The 21,455-nt window shown below is 38.1% G+C and overlaps 1 protein-coding gene across 2 annotated transcripts in view; it reads left to right on the top strand.

Moving 5' to 3' along the window:
- The first annotated feature begins 264 nt into the window (after positions 1–264).
- Positions 265–21,455, top strand: part of SYT12 (synaptotagmin 12) — a 1,960,217-nt gene continuing 1,939,026 nt past the window's right edge. For both annotated transcript variants that reach the window (XM_044067306.1, XM_044067305.1), the window contains exon 1: positions 265–346. The gene's annotated coding sequence lies outside the window, so the exon portion shown is untranslated. The remainder of the gene's footprint in view (positions 347–21,455) is intronic.

Here is a 21,455-nt window from a genome sequence, read left to right as displayed (position 1 = left end):
ATTTCTCATACTGTTATGTTTATATTACCCGCTGGATAACTTTCTTCCTTTTTGGCTTGTAATGAGGAATATTTCATAGTTTTTGCATGGCTATGAGACACAAGTGTATCTTTGTTCAGAATTATCTGCGAATTGAACAGAAGATGCTAGTCATTCCTATAACTAAATGGTAATGACAGAAATGAGTAATGTATGAACATGCAAACTGTAATGTGAACAGATGCTGGACTGAGTTACAGTGGCTTTCTCTTTTCTTCTCAGCCATTACAGCTTCTTCACTTCAGTTAACAACCTTACATTTACTTATGATACCAGTGAATAAATCATCTTCAAATACTTCATAAAGGTAAGTTTGTTTTACTACTGCATTTGTAAATTTTCTTCATCAGTGCTCTCTGTATGTGAAGGTACTATGTCTGCACAACAGGATTCGTAAACTTGTTAACTCTGTTACATCTTCTTTCATTATTTATCTAAGCCACATTTAGTATGTTGTTTCCTTCTGATTCCTTTCCATGTTTCCTTAGTTTTAGAATGTCATGAAAAATGCAAAAAAAAAAAATATATAAATAAAGAAATGAAAAACACTCCACTAAAGAAGTTGTGGTTCTGTCCTAATTCACAAATTCTGTTAATTTTACTGTTTGATATTTGTATATAAGTACTCAGATTTAATTTGCACAAAGGCTTAAAATTCTGATTGATATCAATATGTTGCAGTCAGCAAACTAGAAACATGCTAAATATTACAATGCTATACCTTTATTATCATTTTGTCCATTGAACACCATGAATATATTTCATAGCAATATGTTGGCTGATCTTTAAATTATCAGTTGTTTATAAACATAAATATAAATAACACATTTTTGGATTGTTCCTGACTCTGTTTGTAGGCTGTTTCATGATATTTTCCTTGTACGAATGTAAATTAATTACTTTTCTGTTTTCTTACTTCTCTTATAAGACTCCCACTGTGTCTTTCCAGTTTGTACTTTTGCCTAGGAATATGTGAAGTTGCTCATAGTGTGCCTAAAATAATCTTAGTTTTTGAATGTCTAGTGATGGCCTGTATAGTTTGAACATTTTGGCAATGCTTTATAAAAATTAAATCAATATTTCATGAATTCAGGGAAATAATTTGCAGAATACAAATAACCACAACTAGTTCACAAAAAGTATTTGTTTTAAAACTGTAATCATTTATGTCCTGGAAGTACAGTGAATAGCCTCAACCCTTGAAATAACTATGACGGAAATGCCATGCTGTGCAAATAATTTAACAGCTTTTATATTTGCTTGTGCATGCAAAACCAATATTTTGGCAGGATGCCTCTAGAGTTCCTGAATGTGTGATTGTGTTATGCTCAGCTGAAGCGAGTGGTGACAAAAATGGGTTATGAATGCTAAATTAGAAGCTTTTTTGTGCTGTTACAGCTTTAATTACTGATGTGTGGAAAGCATTTACATATAAAAAGAAAAGCTAAGTCTTCTCCACTCTACTCAGGAGCTTACCAACTCATTTAGATAATCTGCGTGGTATGGCTCTGCATTTTATTTCTCTAAAGATACTGGTGCAAAGGATTTTCCTCTCAGCTAAGACTGTGCCACAAGTCTGCATGTTAATCATACATCAGTTGTTTACCTTGTGCTCTAAGACAATCAGATAATCTCAGCTATAGTTTGAACAGCATACCTCAAGGACATATTATTAGTGGTCACCATTCTGGGTTTATGTAATTCTTTTGGGCCACATATATCATTCCGTTTGCATACAGGATTGTAAATGTTACTGTCAATCTCAAATATATATAATATATCATAATATATATATATAAATATATCATAATATATATCTAAAGCCATAGGAAGTATGAGGTTAAACAAGCAATTCTTTTCCAGATGACCTTGTTGGGTCAGCGTTCGGATACTGCCATGCTTTGACCATTGCTAGCATTTATATTTGTTTCATAGATAGTAGGTCAGAATGTGTAGAACACCACCCAAAAAAGCAAGGAAACGAGGACATGAAATTCTGTATGTTTATTTTATTTTGCAAACAAGTACCTGAGATATTTCTGCTTTATCTTGTTTAGGTATTTGAAATTGGAGAAGGTGCATTTGAACTACTTTTTGGAGAGGGGGACAATTTGTGAGATCTCTTCTGGTGCAAATGCTCACTTGAAGTTATAGAGTATGCAAACATAGGCTGCATGTGGTGAAAGACTATGATATAATTTTGTGGACTAGTGTAAAACGCCTTTATAAGGCACCCAGGTTTGCACCTTGCGTTTATATCACATTATCGAAAGATGAAAATAGCGAATGCTATTTCATCGGCCCCAAAACATCTAAACATGAAAATATCGAACATTCAGAACAGCAAATTTTTTTCCCATGGAAAAAATTCACTGCTCCGAAACATATACACACAACGCAAGCACATCAGACAAAGAGCAACCACACACATACACTTAAATTCCTACATCTAATGCTACACTAAACTAAACATACACTATCTACCCACTTACCTTAACCCAAACCCTAACCCTAAGGTCCGTCAGTATCGCACACTCACCTAACCCACGCCCTAACCCTAACTTACTTAAACCACCCCTAACCCTACAGTCTGTCACTATTGCACTAACACCTAACCTGCACCCTAATCCTAACTCACTTAACCCGTCCCTAACCCTAACGTGCAAACAATCGCACACTTACCTGAACCCAACCCGTAACTTTCCACCACAGTGCTAAGAATAACAAAGCCAGAGAAACGACCAACCATATTCTTTCCTGAGGAAAGAATTTGCGGTTCTGCAGCATCACTATTCTTAGTGTTCACTAAATAGTGTTCGATATCAGAACATTCAAAGTTTTAATACTTTGATGTTCTGATATAGACCCTGCACCTTGACTGTTTTATATCTGCAGGGTCCATCATTTCTTTTAATTCCTGCAGCAGTTTATTTCAGACATTTATGTAGGTCTCAACAATCAATACCATATGTGTTGCTGCAGAATTTCAGATGCTTTTGTCTGAATTTTCTTTCCCAGTATCATACCTGTATACTAAGTCATTAAATCCTTCAGATTTTTGTATAAGCCTATCTGTCTGTTTCATTGATTCCTAGACTTACAGAACTCAAAAAGGTAAAGCATATATTTAACTTAGTACATTAAAAATAAACAATGTTTTACTAGACAAAAACTTTTAAAAAATATTTTAAATATTCTTTTTCCTGTTTACCAGCTCGTCTATGTGCTGCCTCCCTTATTCAACTGATGCACTTGCGTATTCTTTAATTGTCTTTTGTTCTTCATTTTTTAACAGGCTTTCTTTCAGAAATATCATATTTTTCTTTTGAACAACATTTTAAACTCATTCTCGATTTTCTCATAATCCCTGTCATTTTTACCCCCTAAGACCATACATTTTTGTAAACTATATAACATCTTTATCAACTTTGGTATCATTTTGAGTAGTTGTATTTAAAGTCTAGATACTTTTTCAGTTTCACTAAAATGTGATGCAACTACATTTACTGATACATAGTCTAATATATTGAAAAAAGTATTTCTGGATCTATATTATAAGCACGAAAGATGAATTAGGCGAATGCTAGAAGAGCGACACATAAACGTCGATCTACGAAAAGAGAGAAGGACGGAAATGCCAAAAGACACAACACCGAACAGATTCCTGGAAGCAACAGCACCACACAGTTAAGTAAAACCAAGGTAAACAAACACAATGAAAACACTTTTATAAACATTTTTGGAGGGGGGCAAGCCCCCCGGCACCCCCGCACCCCCCCTACTTATATATACCAACTCCGAGACCACTTTACAGTGGAGAAAAGGATATATTTCCTCACCCCCACAATCACCCTGCTGGCCAGGGAAATCTGTTTGGCGTTGTGTCTTTCGGCATTTTCGTCCTTCGCTCTTTTCATAGATCAATGTTTATGTGTCAATCTTCTAGCATTCGCCTAATTCAGCTTTCGTCATTCTGATATAGACCCATATTTCTGTGTATTATTCAGTTTACAATAATAAAATTAATTTCTTTTTCAGAGCTTTAAGACTTTTTAATAAGGCATTAGGGTTTCTTTACTAGGGCTCATTCTGTGCTCACTATTTATTTATTTGTAAATGGAAAAAATACACAGGAGAACTGTATGGCAGGGCAATATGCTCCGCATAAACTACGATGAAAAGTTTTAAGCAGTCTCAGTAGCATACAATGTCAGTTGTGCAGAATACACAAATGCTCCATATAGAAGCGGCAATGTAGTCCAAATATATAATACACTGGTCGTAATAGTAGGCAGTTTTCACTTCACCAATAAATATTCCAAGAATGATGTAAAAGCCAAATTCTTTTAATGATTCAACAATGTGGCAAGCGCTTTCACCCAAAAGGCTTCCTCAGGCCAAAAACAATCATTTTAAAATGACTGGTATAAATACACCAATTAATAATGACATCACATCCTTCTAGTCATTTAACAAACAACATCTAAAAGTGACATAGTAAGAATACGATAAAATTAACTTTTCATTTAGCTAATATTTATAGGTGTGCACTGTTGGATGGCAATAGTTAGATAATTTTATGTCAAAGGGCTTTATTAGTTCATATTCTAACCGTTATGTATACACACACATTAAAAACAATACCTAAGTCTCATCATTCAATATAAAGTATAAAAACAAAAAAAATACATTATGACTCGCTGATGCTAACTCAAATTGACAAATATTATAAATATATCATAGGAAATGGCTACATTTAGGTTCTAAGCTTCTTGCCTTTCAAAATGGGTCGGAGGGGGACCCTGTCATTCAACCCAGGCTCCCGGTCAGCTCTTAGCCTAATGATCCATTTTGTTTCGTTCTGTTCTGTCCGATTCTGAATATCACCCCTTCTGATAGTTGGCTGATTCATTTGAATTGCCATAAATTTAAATTTATGTTCTACGGATGTATCCAAAATGTGTTTGGATAATGCATTTTTATCTGATTTAATCCATATATTGTACAAGTGTTCCCTAATTCTATCCTTGAGTCGCCTGTCGGTCTTGCCCACATAAAATGCTGGGCAAGACCCACAGGTGGCCAAATAGACAACGTGTTGGGAATCACAACTAGCCTTAGGATAGAATTTGAAACATTGCAAGGTAACAGGATGCATGAACATAGCTGTATAATCTATAGAACTGCAGTAATTGCACTTCTGACATGGCCTAGTTACACCAGACGGAACACTAGACTGAGGTCTAGATTCAATTCTGTTAGAGCTACACAACATCCTATATAAATTAAGCCTATTCTTATATATAAATTTCTGAAAATCACCAACAACTTCACAAATGGATGAGTCTACTTTTAAAATATTCCAATATTTCAAATAAGCATTTCTTATAGCATTAACATCTTGTGTATGATATATGAATACTCTGAGTCCCTCATCAACTATATTATTTTTATTAGATAAATTATTTGAGTCTTGAATACTATTGTTTCTATCAGCAAAATAAGGGTATGCCCTACCCATTCTGAGTGTATCTACATCCAAAGGTCCCTCATTAATTTCTTCAGGACAATATGATCTATCAATAAATTGTTGCTTAAGACTAAGTAATTCCATATTATATCCTGCATCAGTAGAATTCAATCGGGATGCCTGCATGGCTTGTCCTTTGACAATGTTCTTGAAAACAAACTTAGGGTGCATGCTGGATCTGAGCAGTAATGAATTCCTATGACATGATTTCCTGTACACACATTTAAGAGACCATTGGGCGGTCTCTCTACAAAAACATCTAAATATGAAACAAAATTCTCTGATGCTGTCATAGTAAATTTCAGATAATGGGTCAATGAATTCACCTGTTATAAAAAATGATACAACTCAGCCCCTTCAGATTTCCATATGAGAAAGAGGTCATCCACAAAGCGTACATAAAATCTAACATGATCCTGAAAGCTATTAAGTGTAAACAAATACCTCTTCTCCCAATCAGCCATAACAAGATTGGCGTAGCTATTGGCACATGAAGTGCCCATAGCTACGCCATCTTTCTGAATGTAAACTTGATTATTAAAAGTAAAAATGTTGTTGGCTAATACTATCCCCAATAATTCACATAATATATCAGTATGAATTTCAAGTGATGCTTGATTTGCCTGTAAGCACCTGCGAACACTTTCTATTCCTTCATGATTCGGGATGGTAGTAAAGAGAGACTGGACATCAAGTGTAACCAGCCAATATTTATCATCCACAGATATATCTTTCATTTCATCATATAACATTAGTAGAAATTGCTTAGTATCTCTTAATATATATGTATATTTATTTACTATAGGTCTTGTTAGATTCCAGATATAATGATATGTGTTCTGTGATCCAGCCTCGCCCTGCACAATTGGTCTCATGCAAACCTTATTCTCACCACAAGAAGAAATAGATGGAAAGGTACCATCTGTATTCCTGCATTATTATATACAAAAGAAGAGACCACTCGAAGACTGAGAATTATAGATCATGCCACATTCTCAGCCCACTCACCAAAGGAATAGAAAAGCTATGAATACAGTACCTACAAATTACCTGCTATGCCACAGCAACCTATCTTCAGTGCAGTATGACTTCAAAGCTAGTCAAATAATGGAAACAGTCATCACCAGACTCCTTAAGCACATCATCTCCAGTTTAAAACAGGGAATTTCCACAGTAACAGTATCTCTTGCTTTATCCAAGGTTTTCAATGTGTCTGGCCATTTACAAATTCCAGAAGGGCTACAGTCATATGGAGTGGGTCACATTTCTCTCTCAGTTAGTTTACAAGCTACCAAAGTCAGAAAACGGTGTAATTTATGTAATAGTTCAGCTATTCTTCCACCTATGATATAAAAGTACATGTTTTCCATCACTTTGTCCTGAGGTCATTTCCCCCTTTTTACCAGTAGATGGGTTGTAACACTGATGACGTTTGATGTTTCATGGATACAGTGCTCTGATAATTCCATTTTGACAGAGGGCTCCCCTAACTCTAATAGCTTGGTCCACACACTCCAAGCAGTTTTGACATACTGTGTACCTCTAGTTAAGGGAGTTAGGTATTTGGCTAACATTTTCAGTCTGCAGAATGTAATCCAGCAAAATTTTCCTTCATATGTTCCAATGGGCTGTTGAGTCTATACAAAGCTTCAAGTATCTGAGCGTCCTATTAGACAGTAATATGTACATCCACAATAAAGCAGATCTTGTGATAAAGCAAGTAAACTGGTAATTAGTGGCATTGTGTAGATACAAGCACCATTTCATAGCCAAAATTAAAGTCACTGGACACTCTGCGGCATAGAGCAATAAAGGCCTGATTATATCTCAGATGGCCTAAATTTGATAAATGGCCTGAACTCTGGAGGAATGAAGCAGCTTATCTCATCTCAGCCCATCTAAGGAGAGTAGCTTCAGCTGACCTATTGTAGGAAAACTGTGACACAATGAAGTTCATAACAGTCCAGTAAAATGTTTGCATTTCTTGGCCTAGCAGGTATTGGCTTCAGTAAAATAAGGGTGTCACTGATGTGACATAATGAATAGAGAAAAACAAATCATTGTATTTCACTCAACATGCACACAATGTTGACTGTCCCTTCCTGGCAGTCAGTCATCTCTCACAATGAAGCAGAAGGAGTGGTCTGAAGGTCTGTCGCCTTTATAGAGAATGAAAGCATCATCAGAGTGTTTCAAACAGAAGCAAGAGGTTCAAGACAGGTATGGGCTGAAAAATAAACTTTTCATTGCACAAGGTATGACGACTCCCAAACTGCTGTATGGTTCACTAATGCTAACTTATGTCTGACAATATTATATCAAAGCCAGCAAAATCTTATAATAGAACACATGATTCTGTAGCTAATATGCATCCCGTGTACTCACTGTTATGATGTATTTAATTATTTGTTTGTTAACTGGGTGCACAGGCTGGTAAAGAACCCTTTTCATCCAGTTTTCAGACCATTTGACACAGATATTACAAAACAAAAGAAACTAGCTTAATTATGTGCATGTATGGCAGGTAACCATCCGAAGTGTTGAGACCTACAAATGTAGTCCTGAAACATGTAGGCTGAATGGACGTATTAATATATACCAAGTCTGAGATTACCATTTCTTGGAATATTCCCTTTCTTCTGAGGTATGATGATGTTGGAGTTGTCTTACCCACCTGCAAAAAAAGAAATTTAAAGGAGAAGTGAGATGTTCGAGATTCATTTATTTTTTGTCTGGCAGCACTTGGCATTTCAATAGGGAGCCTGTATGGTATAAATGAATAACACTGAGAGAACAAAAACAGCAGAGACCTGTATAATTTTAAATTACAGGATGGACGAATTTTAAATACAGAATTTTCTTTGCCAGATGTAGCTCTTGCAATTGTACTTTAAAAAGCATACCTGGTAATATAAAAAAGTATATTTTATAGGTGCATAGGTTCATAGGTAGGTACTAGGCTATCAGTCCCAGGGCCTATACAAGCTTAGCCATAACGATTACCTGGCTATTGCTTCCCACAAATTATTTACTTTCCTGGACCCCTGTCTAGCAGGGCTACTGATGTGATCCCTTGGATGAATTTCCTATCTCCCATCCAATTGTCAAGGTTCCTCTTGAAGAGGGCCATTGAGACGCTCTGCCTGACATGTATGGGCAGCCTATTCCAGAGTATGGGGAGTCTCTGGGTCAGGAACGTATCCCTCCAGCATGCTCTATTCATTGTGATGACAAGGTTAAAATCCCTGGAGCATATGGCTTGGAGGGATTGGGATTTCTTTAAGTGTAGCATGTCCAACAACTCTGGGTTTGACATGGCCTTGTATGCTAGGCAGAGATCGCCTCTGAGTAGGCGATATGTGACAGAGTACAGTAGAAGTTTCTTTAGATGGTCAGCATAAGGCACCTGCTTTAGGCCTGTGATTCTTTTTGTGAGGTATTTCCGGGGCCTTTCTAATTGTTGCTGATGTCTTGTGAGGTACATACCAAATGCGGCATTGTATTCTATAATGGGTCTAATGAGGGATGAGTACAGAGGGACAATGACCTCATTTTTTCTGGATGAAAAGCCCTTAGTGATGAGGTGTGCCACATGGAAGGATTTTTTAACTGTTGTGGCTATGTGGTTATCAAAGATGAGACCATTATCACACTTTTAGTGTTTACTGTACTTCCACCTATGTGGTAGTTCACAGGTATGTGTTTTTTCCCAAAGGGGACAGCTATACATTTTTTGGCATTTAGCTTGAGTCCATGGCTCTGGCACCAGGCATCTGTTTCGGTAAGGCCCTTTTGTAGTATATCCACATCATTTGGGGATTCAAGAATGGCTCCCAGCTTGCAGTCATCTGTGAACTTTGTAAGCCAGAGTCCCTTAGTGTTGGCCTGTACTTCAGAGAAGTAGATGCCAAACAAGAGTGGTCCCAGGACAGAACTCTGAGGTACACCACTTGTCACTTGTCTGGAGCTGGATTTGGAGTTGGCTACTTTTACAGTGTGTGCTCTGTCAGTAAGCCAGTTTGCAACCTGTCAAGTGACGTAGGGATTAATGCCCAGTTTAGTAAGTTTATCTATGATTCCAGAATGGGGGATAGTGTTGAAAGCCTTGGCGAAGTCCAAGTAGGCTGTGTGCACCACCTTACCCTCATCCATGGCTCTAGAGACTGATTCAAAGAAGTCAATCAGGTTCAGGAGGCAAGTTCAGCCCTTCACAATCCCAAACTGTGTGTGGTCTAGTGTTTGAAGGTTGCCAGTGTCTTTGTTTATAAGTTCCATGATAATACGTTCCATGGTCTTGCAGATTAGGCTCATCAGACTGATGAGACGGTAGTTCCAGGGATCCAAAGTGGATCCCCCCTTGTGGAGTGCGATGACTGTAGCTGTAGGCATGAAGCCTGAGGTGAGGCTATGATTAAACATGACACAAAGGTGAGGTGCCAGTTCATTTTGTAGTTCATGCAGTACACAGCCTGGGATGTCGTCTGGTCCCATGGATGCTGTATTCTTGGCTTTGGAGAGTGGCTGTGATTACTGGAATTTGGCATTTTCAGTATTGAGATGGGCTGTTTAGGGGGTGAGAGGGGGGTGAAGGTGGCATTGAATCTATCTTCCAGGATATTGGCAATATCCTTGGCATCAGTATATCTAGTACCATTCTGCTGTAGCTCAGAGCAGAGCTGAGTATTGCCATTTAGATTCTTGACATAGCTATAGAATGCTTTGTGGTTGTCTTTGGAATCTTTGGAAATTTTGTTTTTGTAACTAGCTTTGGAAGATTTTATGAGGGATATCAACTTTCTATTGAGGCTGGTAAGGGAGTTTTTTGAATCCTGGGTTGTTCTTCTTTTCTGCAACAGTTTCTTCCCTCTGTTCTTCAGATTGTTTATGTCAGGGGACCACCAGATTGGCTTCCTTTTTTAGAGGACTGCATCTTGGTTCTATTTGGGATGGTTTGGTCCATGCATGAGTGAATGTGCTCGTACAGCACCTTAGTGTAGGATTCAACAGTTGAACTTCCAGTTCCCATCTGCATGAGTGTCATGAAATTTACTTCTGACTTGAGAAGCATGAAGTTGGCTTTGGAGAAGTTTTTTACGGAGGTTTCCTTAAAGGGGGGTGGGGGTGGGATGTGGATGTCAAGGGTGATGACCTTATGGTCTTATCTGACCAACGAGGGGGTGACCACTGGTGTGGTGCATTGATCTCCCATGTTGGTAATGACCAGGTCTAGAATATTGGTACCTCTGGTGGGACTAAGAATTAGTTGCTCTGGTAACATACTTTTTAATTATCCAGAATTTTGCAGACTTTCCATATTTATGTCTCATATTTTTGGTCTGTTCATAGGATCATAGGATGTTACTAGGCTATCAGCCCTGGGGCCCTTAAAAGCCTAGCCATGTTCACCCAGTGATTACAAGCTGATCTAAATCAACACCAATTGCCCCCTATCCAAGAGGAACACGGGTGAAACCCTTGGTGTGAATTTGTGGTTTCCCACCCAATTGTACAAATTACACTTAAATAGAGTCAACAAGGAGCTCTGTATTACTTGAATTAAAAGTTTGTTCCAAAGGAGAAGTAACCTCGGTGAGACATATCTATCTCTCCAGGAAGTCTTGTTGATGTCACAGGCTAGGTTAAAGTCCCTAGAGTGAGTGAATCATGTACCATTTGACTGCATAACCATTAAGGAAGGATTAGAGGTTGCTCAGTATGCAAGGCACAGGTCACCTTTGGGTAGTTTATATGATACAGAGTACAGTGACTGTGATTTCAATCTGTCCACATATGACTTGTGCTGAAGACCTTGAATTTCTTCATGAGAAATCTTTGAGGTCTCTAAATTTGCTGCAGGTGCCTAGTAAGGTACATACCAAAGGGTGCATTGTACTCTATTACTGGCCTGATGAAAGCAGAGTACAGGAGGTTATAACATCTTTTGTTTTGGAATCTATTCCCTTACTTATGAGGTGAGCAGCGTAGAAGGCCTGTGGAAACATGGTGATGAACGGTAAGGTTGCTGTCAGTCTGCATGCCCAAGTCTCTCACCACTGATTTAGTGCTTAGGGTGTTGCTATTAATATGGTAATCTGCAGGAATATTACCCTTGCTGAAGGGGATGATAATACATTTTTTGCACTGAGTTTATGTCCATGACTTTGGCACCAATCATTGTTTGAGTAAGCCCTTCTTGTAGAATGTTGACATCATTTGGGGACTTAATGACTGCACCCAGTTTACAGTCATCAGACCTTTTCTTTTTGCCTGTACCTCTGAGAAGAAGATTCCAAACAATATGGGCCCCAGCTCTGATCCCTGTGGAATACCAGTGGTAATGGGTCTGCTGGTGGAGGTGGCATCCCCTATTTTGACTGTATGTGTTCCGTTGGTGAGCCAGTTTGCAACCCACCTGACAATATATGAGTTGATCCCCAGCTGGGTGAGTTTTTCTATGATGCCTGAGTTGGAGATTGTATCAAATATCTTGGCTAGGTCTAGGTAGACCGTATGCACAGACTTGTCCTCATTCAGGGCTCTAGCTACATTCTCAAAGAAGTCCACCAGGTTCAACAGGCACAATCTGCCCTTGACAAAAGCAGACTGGGTTGGGTCAAGTGTTTGAAGGCTTTCTATATCTTTGTTAATAAGGTCCATGATGATTCTGTCCATGGCCTTGCAGATAAGGCTGGTTAGGCTTTTTGGTCTATAGTTCCCAGGGTCAGTGGATACACCCCGTTTGTGCAAGGAGATGACGCTAGCTGTTTTCCATTCTGCAGGGACAAAACCAGTGCTTAATCTATGGTTAAAGGGAGTACTCAAAGGTGTTGCTAACTCTTGTTTTAAACCATTAAGAATGCAGCCTGGCATGTTATCAGGTCCCACAGAAGCTGTGTTTTTGGCTTTGGAAAGAGCAATTAAGACCTGCTTTTTAGAGATAGTAGGTGGGAAATGTGGTAGGAATGTTCTGGTATATATGTGGTGGGGACAGGGGGGACAAGTTTTCTCTGAACCTGTCTGCTAGTAGGTTGGCTATTTCTACAGGTTCACTATATGTGGTGTCATTCATCACAAGTTCAGTGCAAATCTTTAAGGTTTTGGATACACAAAGAATGCCTTATGGTTATCCTTAGCCAGGGATGCTAATTTAGATGTGTAGTTAGCTTTGGAGAACTTTACCAGATGTCTTATTTGCTTGTTCAGACTGAGAAGGATGTGCTTTCAATTCCTTCATTTTCTTGGACAGAAATTTCTTCCTCTTGTTGTATAGTCTGTTTATGGTGGATGTCCACCAGGCAGGGTTGTTCTTTCTTGAGGATCTTGCTTTGGTCCAATCAGGTACAGCTGAGTCAAAACGATTGTATAGATTTTTATACAGAGCATTAATGTATATCCCAGTATCCCGGTGTCCTTGCCATCAGTGGGGACAGGAGCTTGGAAGCTGTTAATGCCATCTCTTAAGAGACTGTAGTTGGCGTTGGAGAAGTTTATAGCCTAATTTCTCCTGGCGGGGGGGGGGGGGGTTGATGTAATCATTACTTTGAACGAGACTGATTTACGATTAGACTTCACTGCACACTTATGGTACACCGATTCCCCCATGTTGGTGCATACTAGAACAAGAATGACTGGGCCCCTTGTAGGGGTGTCAACTATCTGTTCCAGGGCATTGGAGTTAATGAAGTCTAAGAACCTTTAGGCAAGCATGTTAGTATACATATAATTTCACCCATAACCAGAGTGTTTGGTTTATTTTGAGTAACTCAAGTAGATCCAAGTAGGCAGTGTGGATATCATAGTTCACGGAGTGGGACCTGTAGCTGACAATAACTTGGAGGGGGGCTCTTTCTTACAGTTATTTGTCCTTGGAGTAACTCTAGGGAATCATTCGGTTTAAGTACTCTAGAGGTGTATTTATCTTTGATGAAAATTGATATTCCTCCTCCTTTGGTTCTCACACTTTCATTTTGTGGTTTCAATGTGTGGAAGGCATTATAAGCTAGCATGGCTGTGGTGCTCTACGCGACTTTGAACCAGGTCTCTGTGACTGCACAGATGTTCGCATCTTCCAAAGTGTGGACTGCTTCCAGTTAGTGCAGTTTCAGATTTATACTCCTAGCATTTATTAGCATAACCCTGAGGTTGTTTTTCGAGAATATTTTTACTTCGGAAATTTTGTTTTTATGTCATTGCCTACAAAAGGCACTATGGGGGAAACAAATGCCTTAGCCAGTAACTAAAAGTCATGAGGTGACAACTGTAGACCATTTCTGGCAAAGTATCATGGTCTATCAACCATATCATCTCAGGCTGACAGGTACTAGATCCCCTTGGAATGACATCAGAAACTAAGCCAATTGTTGAAGTCAGTCATTTTTTGTCTGTATTGTGGCATCATCCTAGGTGAAGGTAGAATGCTGTTTGAGGCTAGGGATATACCCACCTGGGACAGATATTCAGAGAGCACACTCATGTCTCTCTTCATATAGTTTAGAGAGGTACATCTTGTTCACACCAACACGGAGTATGACAAAGTCATAGCAGTACTTGTTGTTGAGAGACCTGAGTGTGTGTGTGATGTAGGGGATCCTGGCACCTGACAGACAGCTGACTGTGACTTTTTCTTTATCCAACCTGGTGAGTGGGACTTGTGTATGTCTCCCAATGGAGTCATCTATGATCAAAACATTAGATTTTGTGTTTTTCCCCAGGGGTTGTTAGGTGAGACAGTGGTGCACGTGTTTTTGTGTGCACTGTTTTCAGCTGGTAGTAAATTATTTGAAGTGTGTTTATGTTTGGGAGGTCTCTGGTCTTTAGGTAAGCTTCTGGTGAGTACCTCTGCATATGTAGGCTTAGGTGCTGTGCACATGGTTGGTGAAGTAGGTGAATTGTGTGAGCTGACAACCCCTTTATTATCTGATTTGCTGATGTGTGAGCGAGTGAGCATAGATTGTGAACAAGAGAGCATAGAGTCTAGATGTTTAATATAGATGCATTTCTCACACATTGCATATGTGCGATATAGAAGTAATGGGTTGTCAGTGTACATGAGGCAATTGCTACATTGCCTCAGGATGCCCAAGTTGACCAGACAAGCTGGAGAAACTGTCCATCTGTGATACTAGGTATTGTACTGTGGTCAGTAATGGGGAGAGGACTAGAAGGACCAGGTTATGGCTGAGGGACTAGTGGAAGTTTTAAACTGTGAGAGGCTTAGAGGGTACCTTAGAAGCTCAGCTGAGTGTCTCTCCAGGCAGTGAAGCACAACAGGGAGAAACCTCAGATGGAACACAAGCAATTGACTAAGGGACAATGTATCTGTCTGGAACTATGCATCTATAACCACCAGTAGCAAACACCATTACTCCATAGTGGGTGTTGGTGCACACTGCACAAACACGGATAATAAATAGCAATGAAATTAAATGGATTTAAAACACTCTAACAAATGATAGTGCATGAAGCTGGACCCTGGGCCAACAATTACCACTCATGGGGGTCCTTAGCTACACTCTTATCTCACAAGGGTGTAGGGGGAGGCCCTCTTTTCTGGAGGAAAGCTGGATGTGTTCTCAGAAGCTGCAAAAACAGACTGGATCTAGCAAATCTGAATGAAGTCTATGCTAGGCTAAAAAGTGCAGCTAACAGTAAAAATACACTTAAAAATAATAGCACACAGTAAGTACAAGAAGTGCAGATGAAGCAAAAATGGTACTTATTTTTCAGTAGAAAACAGTGGATGCTTCAGATATCACAGCAGATCAGTTGCAAGTTGTTTAGCTCTGTGTAACTCTGGTAAAATGTGCACCAAGCACACAAATATAGGCAATGAACAGCAACAAAATTAAATGGATTTAAAACACTTTAACCAATAGTAGCATATGAGAATGGGCCCTGGGCCAACAATCACCACTCAGGTGGGTCCTTAGCTACACTCTTCTCTCATAAAATGTGTGAACAGTTCAATAGGGAGCCTGTATGATATAATGAATAACAATGAGAGAACAGAAACAACAGAAGCTTGTCTAATAAAACATTCTAAATTACAGGTTGGATAAACTTTAAAAAACAGACTTTTCTTTGTCAGAAGTACTTCATGCAATTACATATGCACACACACACACACACACACACACACACACACACACACAGACACGTGCGCGTAAAAAAATAGTAACATACCTCTCAACTGTCCAGAATTTTGCAGACTCTCCAGACTTTTGCCTCTTTTTTTTTTTTGGTCTTTTCTTCATAAAATATGTGGTTTTCTGGCAAATCTTTGAGGTCTGAAGTCACAAAATAATGACAGAAATTTAAGTTTCTGACTCATTAATCTTTAAAATCCATGCTAATGTAAAACCTGTTATTCTAAGAGTAGAATTTAAGATCTGTCCTTGATTTTATACTGTTGGCCCCTGTTATTTTTGGCTTTGTCCAGATTTTTTTGTACTAAGAGGTGGAGAGGTATGCCTGATAAACTAACACCAACCATTCAGAAGTGAGTATTTTGAATTTCTTGTTTTACACTTTGCATGTTTGTTCGTTTTTTTTTCTTTTTTTTAATCGAAGTTCAGTTTAGTTTAAAATTTAAAAAAATACCATGGTTATGGCCATTTAGCAAAGATTTGTGCTACATTTTTTGACTGCAGATGGATTAACTCTATCTGAATTGTGGAAGGATCTGATAAATAGTATTTTTATTTAAGGAAACTTGACAGGACAAGATTTAATCCTTGAGGGTTGACAATGCCCTTTAACTGCCGGTTAGTAGCTGTTTGGATTTCTTGGTTATCTGGTTTACTTAAATGTACTGTTTCTTGTCTTTTGGTCTTGCTTTATTGCACTTTGCTTACTTTGAATGTGTTGTTTTATTTTAATTTTATTTTATTTTTTTATCTTGTTTAGGGACAGTTAGCAATGATTTGTGTTACATTCTTTGACTCCAAAGAGACTGAGTTTGCCTGGACTGTAATAGATGCCATGCAGTATATTTTCCCCATTATTGCAGTTTCCATCATTGTCTTCCAAAGATCACAGTAATGGTCCTCAAAATTCCATCAGCCATCTGCCAAGCAGCTATAAATGTACTAAAACCTGAAATTTACCCAACAACTTTTAATGTAGGACATACTGCATCAGGAAATGCTGAGCATGAATTGCATAATGACACACACTGTATAGTCTTCATTAAACTTGTAAACAAAAGCAATAAAATAGTTAGTGAAACTGAATCATATAAGGACTACCTAAATATTTTATTTAGGTCCCATATGTCTTGACCATGCAGACAACTCAGTAAATTTGTAGATAAGATAAATTAATTTACTTTATTTATTTCCCTTTTAAATGGGTGGGACCATCTAGACACAACCGTTCTTTCTTGGTGTTAGTCAAGAGTACTTTTCTGGTTAAATACCTTGCCCATACACATTGCAAGTGGATGCTGTGGGACTTAAACCCAGGACTAGAGGATAATGACCACTGGGATGATGAGAGCCATGGGTGACATAAGAATTTTTTTTCTTTACAGTACAAAGACAAGCTGACATTAAATTATTAACCAGACCCTTCCTGATTGCTGTTTTTGCACTTCTTTATGAATCATTGTTGAATAAGCTTTAGAGATTCTAGTAAAACTTAAGATTACATTTCATGAAAAGATAACTTGTAATTTGAGCAGAAAAAATGGTAACCTCTGAAGAAAAGCTCTTTTGTGTTTGAATATAAATACAAATTTTGCCTTGTGTCTCAGTCTGAATAATGAGAAAATTATTTAATTGCTGGACTGGTATTTTCAGAGATAACTTCTGCCACATGTGTGCTCTATTTATCCATACACTTCTTCTTAACATTTAAGAACTTTAGATATAGGGGTGGTATGGTAGCCATTGGGGTGTTATGGCCATGCTACTCTACAGAAAGCTAAACATGACAGGAGCTTTTCAGCAATTCTCTGTCTTTTCGGTTACAGCCTTACAGCTTAACTACTTGCTCCAAGTCATCAAACATGAACTAGAAGAAACAATCTACACACATATGGGTTACTAGAAGGGATATAAAACAGGGAAATGATCAGTTTTCTCACTGCCTAGCTGAAATACTTAATTTACATGGGGCTGTCTCATATAGAACCAAGATAATACAAAGATCTTTGGCTCACACACCTTCTCCGCAGTACTGCACAACACCATGGACTATATTGTTATATACCCAAAGAAAAGATTGAATTTAAAACCTTCTGGGATTAGTCCTTCAGTAACTTAGCTCAGAGCAATATTCATAGCTATTAAGTAAAGATAAAAGAGGAGAATGCAGCTAACAAAATCTGAGCAAATATCTGCATGATTGTAAGAGCCTTGGTTTTATAGCCTGTGTTAGCAGTGTTTGAGAACTTTGATAAAGCCTTGCAGTAATTAGAGAAATAGAAAATTGCTTCAGAGGGAGAAATGATGGAGTGTCACATTAGAAAGCACTTTTTTATTTATTTAACTAACTAACACCGCTAAGCATAAGTCTTCTTTTTTGTGGCAGCCATAGAGCCCTGTCTCAGTGCCTTAATCAGAGTCGCAAAGTAAGCTGGTACAGATTGAGGAAATTGGAAAAAAGAAGGAAATTCATTGGAACTCAAGACCAACTAGCAGGGCTCATTCTCTGAATTTTACAACAACTAGATTGGGCTGATCTTCTTGCAACTTAACATCATCAGATTCAAGAAAGTAAAGTTATTCAATATAAAAAATAGTTTATAATATGATTTGGTAAATAATTCTCAAAACTAATATAGAAAATATCTTTAAGTTTATTTTTAGTACATTTTAATTTCAAGTAATAAAATCTTATTTTTTCATTTAATCTGTCATTGTTTCAAGCTCTTGATGCACAGTTTCCTGCTAATTTTATTATTTATTTATTTATTTGATAATTGTTTACCAGGAAAGTCCGACTGGGCCAGAAAGTACCCATTTTTAATGGAGGCACGAGGAGAAAGCTCCACAATCACAATCTTTCAAAAATCAAGTACAGATATTTTACATTACAAAACATTAAGTGTAAATATTTTAAATAACAAAGTATCATGTTGCACAAAACATAAGAGTGAGAAAAATGTTATAGTGAGAAAAACCTAAAATAATATGTTTCATAGTAGAGTGCAGTGAAAAACAATAACATGAGTTGGAGAAAACATGTGAAGAAAATAGCCATATTATTTGTTACATAAATTAGTATGTCATAAATGAGACCTGAGACAATTCAAATAAAATATTCAGAGAGATATTAGAGATTACATGATTACAGACATTGAAGGGAAATTTATTGATGTCTTAGTATGAGAGCTGGTCTTCATATTGTGGTTATAGAAGGAAGGACGGACGGAAGGATGGGAAGAAGGAAATCATAAAAAGAGTACTGGGTAAGGTGTCTTCAGGTAAAAGAGTAGTGAGGAAAGAGAAAGAGGTAGACGAAAGGTCTGCAGAGATGAAGAAGATAAGGTAAGGCAGTGGGAAAAACAAAAGAAAGGAGTGGAGTAGGTGGTTGGAGAGGGTTCTGAAGCATGATTTATGTTGAAGGGAGTGAGTGAAGTTTATTGATTAAGTTCAGCCAGGATTGGCACAGGAGCAGCTCCAAGAATTTGTAAAGTATTCTTTTAAGGAGCATTTGAAGGTGGGTAGGTTATAAATAGTTCTGGTGGTGAGAGGTAAGGCGTTCCATTTTTTTTTTTCATATATAGGCTTTGTCCATGGGATTGATTTGGTTTATTTATGGCAAGAAGTTGTTTGTCTTCTGATCTAACAGTTCTTTTAAGGAAATATATGTTAATTAAAGGGGTAAGAGCTGGGCAGGGTAATGGTTTGTGTATGATTTTATGTATTGTTATAAGCTGACTGTAGGAGAGGTGGAGGGGAAACAGCCATCTAAGAATATGTAGAGCTTTACAGTGATGGGTCAGCCAGCTAAGGGTATACAGAGCTTTACAGTGATGGGTCAGCCAGCTAAGGGTATACAGAGCTTTACAGTGATAGGTCAGCAAGCTAAGGGTATGCAGAGCTTTACAGTGATGCATCAGCCAGCTAAGGGTATGCAGAGCTTTACAGTGATGGGTCAGCCAGCTAAGGGTATGCAGAGCTTTACAGTGATGGGTAAAGGAGGATGAATTACTAATGAACTTGGCAATTTTGTTCTAGCAGCTTTCAAGTTTGTTTTTTTATGGAAGATTGTAAATTGGTTAGAGTTGATGCTCCATAGAGTAGGGAGGGTAGAAGGAAGGATTTGGCTACAGTAATGTTTATGGGTGTGCTCAGAAATTGTTTTCTGTATAGCACGCATAGTTTGTGGTGGATTTTCTTGATGTTGCTTTGGATGTGGAGGTCAAATGTAAGATCATCATCTAATATGACTCCTAATAGTTTGGTATGGAGGACTAATTACATTTCAATGTCATTTGCTGAAATGATTTTAAAAGAAGCTTTGTTAGGGGTGTGATTTTTTAGGGTAAAGAGGAGGAGTTTGTTTCTGGGGGGGGCTAAGTAGTAGTTGTTCTATTGCAGGCCATGTTTCAGTGGAGATGGCAGCCTGTTGAATGATTTCTTGGAAGTGAGTTAAGGTGTTTGATGAACAGATGGGAGAGTCATCTGCATATTGATTCAGGGTGCCTTCACTGTGTAGATGAACATAGGTTATTGATACGAATATTGAATAGTAGAGGGCCAAGGTTGGATCCTACTGGGACTCTTGTGGAAGTGAGAAGGTATACAGAGATGGATCCTTACCATTTTACAGCTTGTTGCCTGTTGGCGAGGTAGCTAGAGAAACATTGAATAGATGGAAATAATAGACTCAAGGTGGAAAGTTGATTGAGGAGTTTACTGTGAGAGATCATATCAAAGGCTTTTGATAGATTTAGAAATAATGCAGATACAAGTTTATTAGAGTTATGAGCTTTATTGACAGTGTGTGCAAATGATAGTAATGCAATGGAGGTGCTGGTGTCTGGTTGAAATCTACATTGTATTGGTGATTAGCTTATTTTGTTAAAGATAGTGGAGAAATTGTTGATGTATACCTTTCGCAATGATTTTAGAGAGGGGAGACAGGATAACTATGGGAAGGAAATGTGTAATATCAGTGAAATTACCTGCTTTATATAAGGGGATAATATGCACCATTTTCCACAAGTTATGGATACAGGATTCTGTAATTGATCTATTAATAAGAATGATGATTGGGTATACTATAGCATCTGCAGCTAGATGCTATAGCATATTTAGGTATTCTGGGGGAAGGTTGTCAGCTGAGGAGGAACAAGGTTTCAGTTTATGTAAAGGCTTTTTTATGAGAGTTATAGAAACTGGTTGAAAGGTAAAGTGAATGGAGTTACCAGTATGTATATTGGAGAGGTTGCAGGTAGGTGAATTTTGTGAAGGAAATGTGCTAGGGTCTAAGGTATGAGAAGTTAGCAGTGTAGAACAGAGTGTATTTGGGGAGTCTGAAGTTTTAACTAGATTGTTTAATGAAATCTTGGAAAGTGAGGGAATGCCTGAGGGATGGAAAAAAGTGTTTTGGTACCAATTTTTAAGAATAAGAGTGATGTGCAGAGTTGTAGTAACTACATAGGGATTAAATTGATCAGTCACAGCATGATGTTATGGGAAAGAATAGTGGAAACTAGGTTAGGAAGGGAGGTGATGATTAGTGATCAGCAGTATGGTTTCATGCCGGGAAAAGAGCACTACAGATGTGATGTTTGCTCTGAGGGTGTTGATGGAGAAGTACAGAGAAGGTCAGAAGGCATTGCATTGTGTCTTTGTGGACTTAGAGAAAGCATATGACAGGGTGCCTAGAGAGGAGTTGTAGTATTGTATTAAGAAGTCAGGAGTGTCAAAGAATT

Source organism: Protopterus annectens, chromosome 3.part1 (genome assembly GCF_019279795.1).
Source record: "Protopterus annectens isolate FY-2018-M chromosome 3.part1, PAN1.0, whole genome shotgun sequence".
Taxonomy (NCBI): domain Eukaryota; kingdom Metazoa; phylum Chordata; order Ceratodontiformes; family Protopteridae; genus Protopterus; species Protopterus annectens.
The sequence above is the reverse complement of the archived record's forward strand: the minus strand, read 5'-3'. Positions and strand labels throughout refer to the sequence as shown.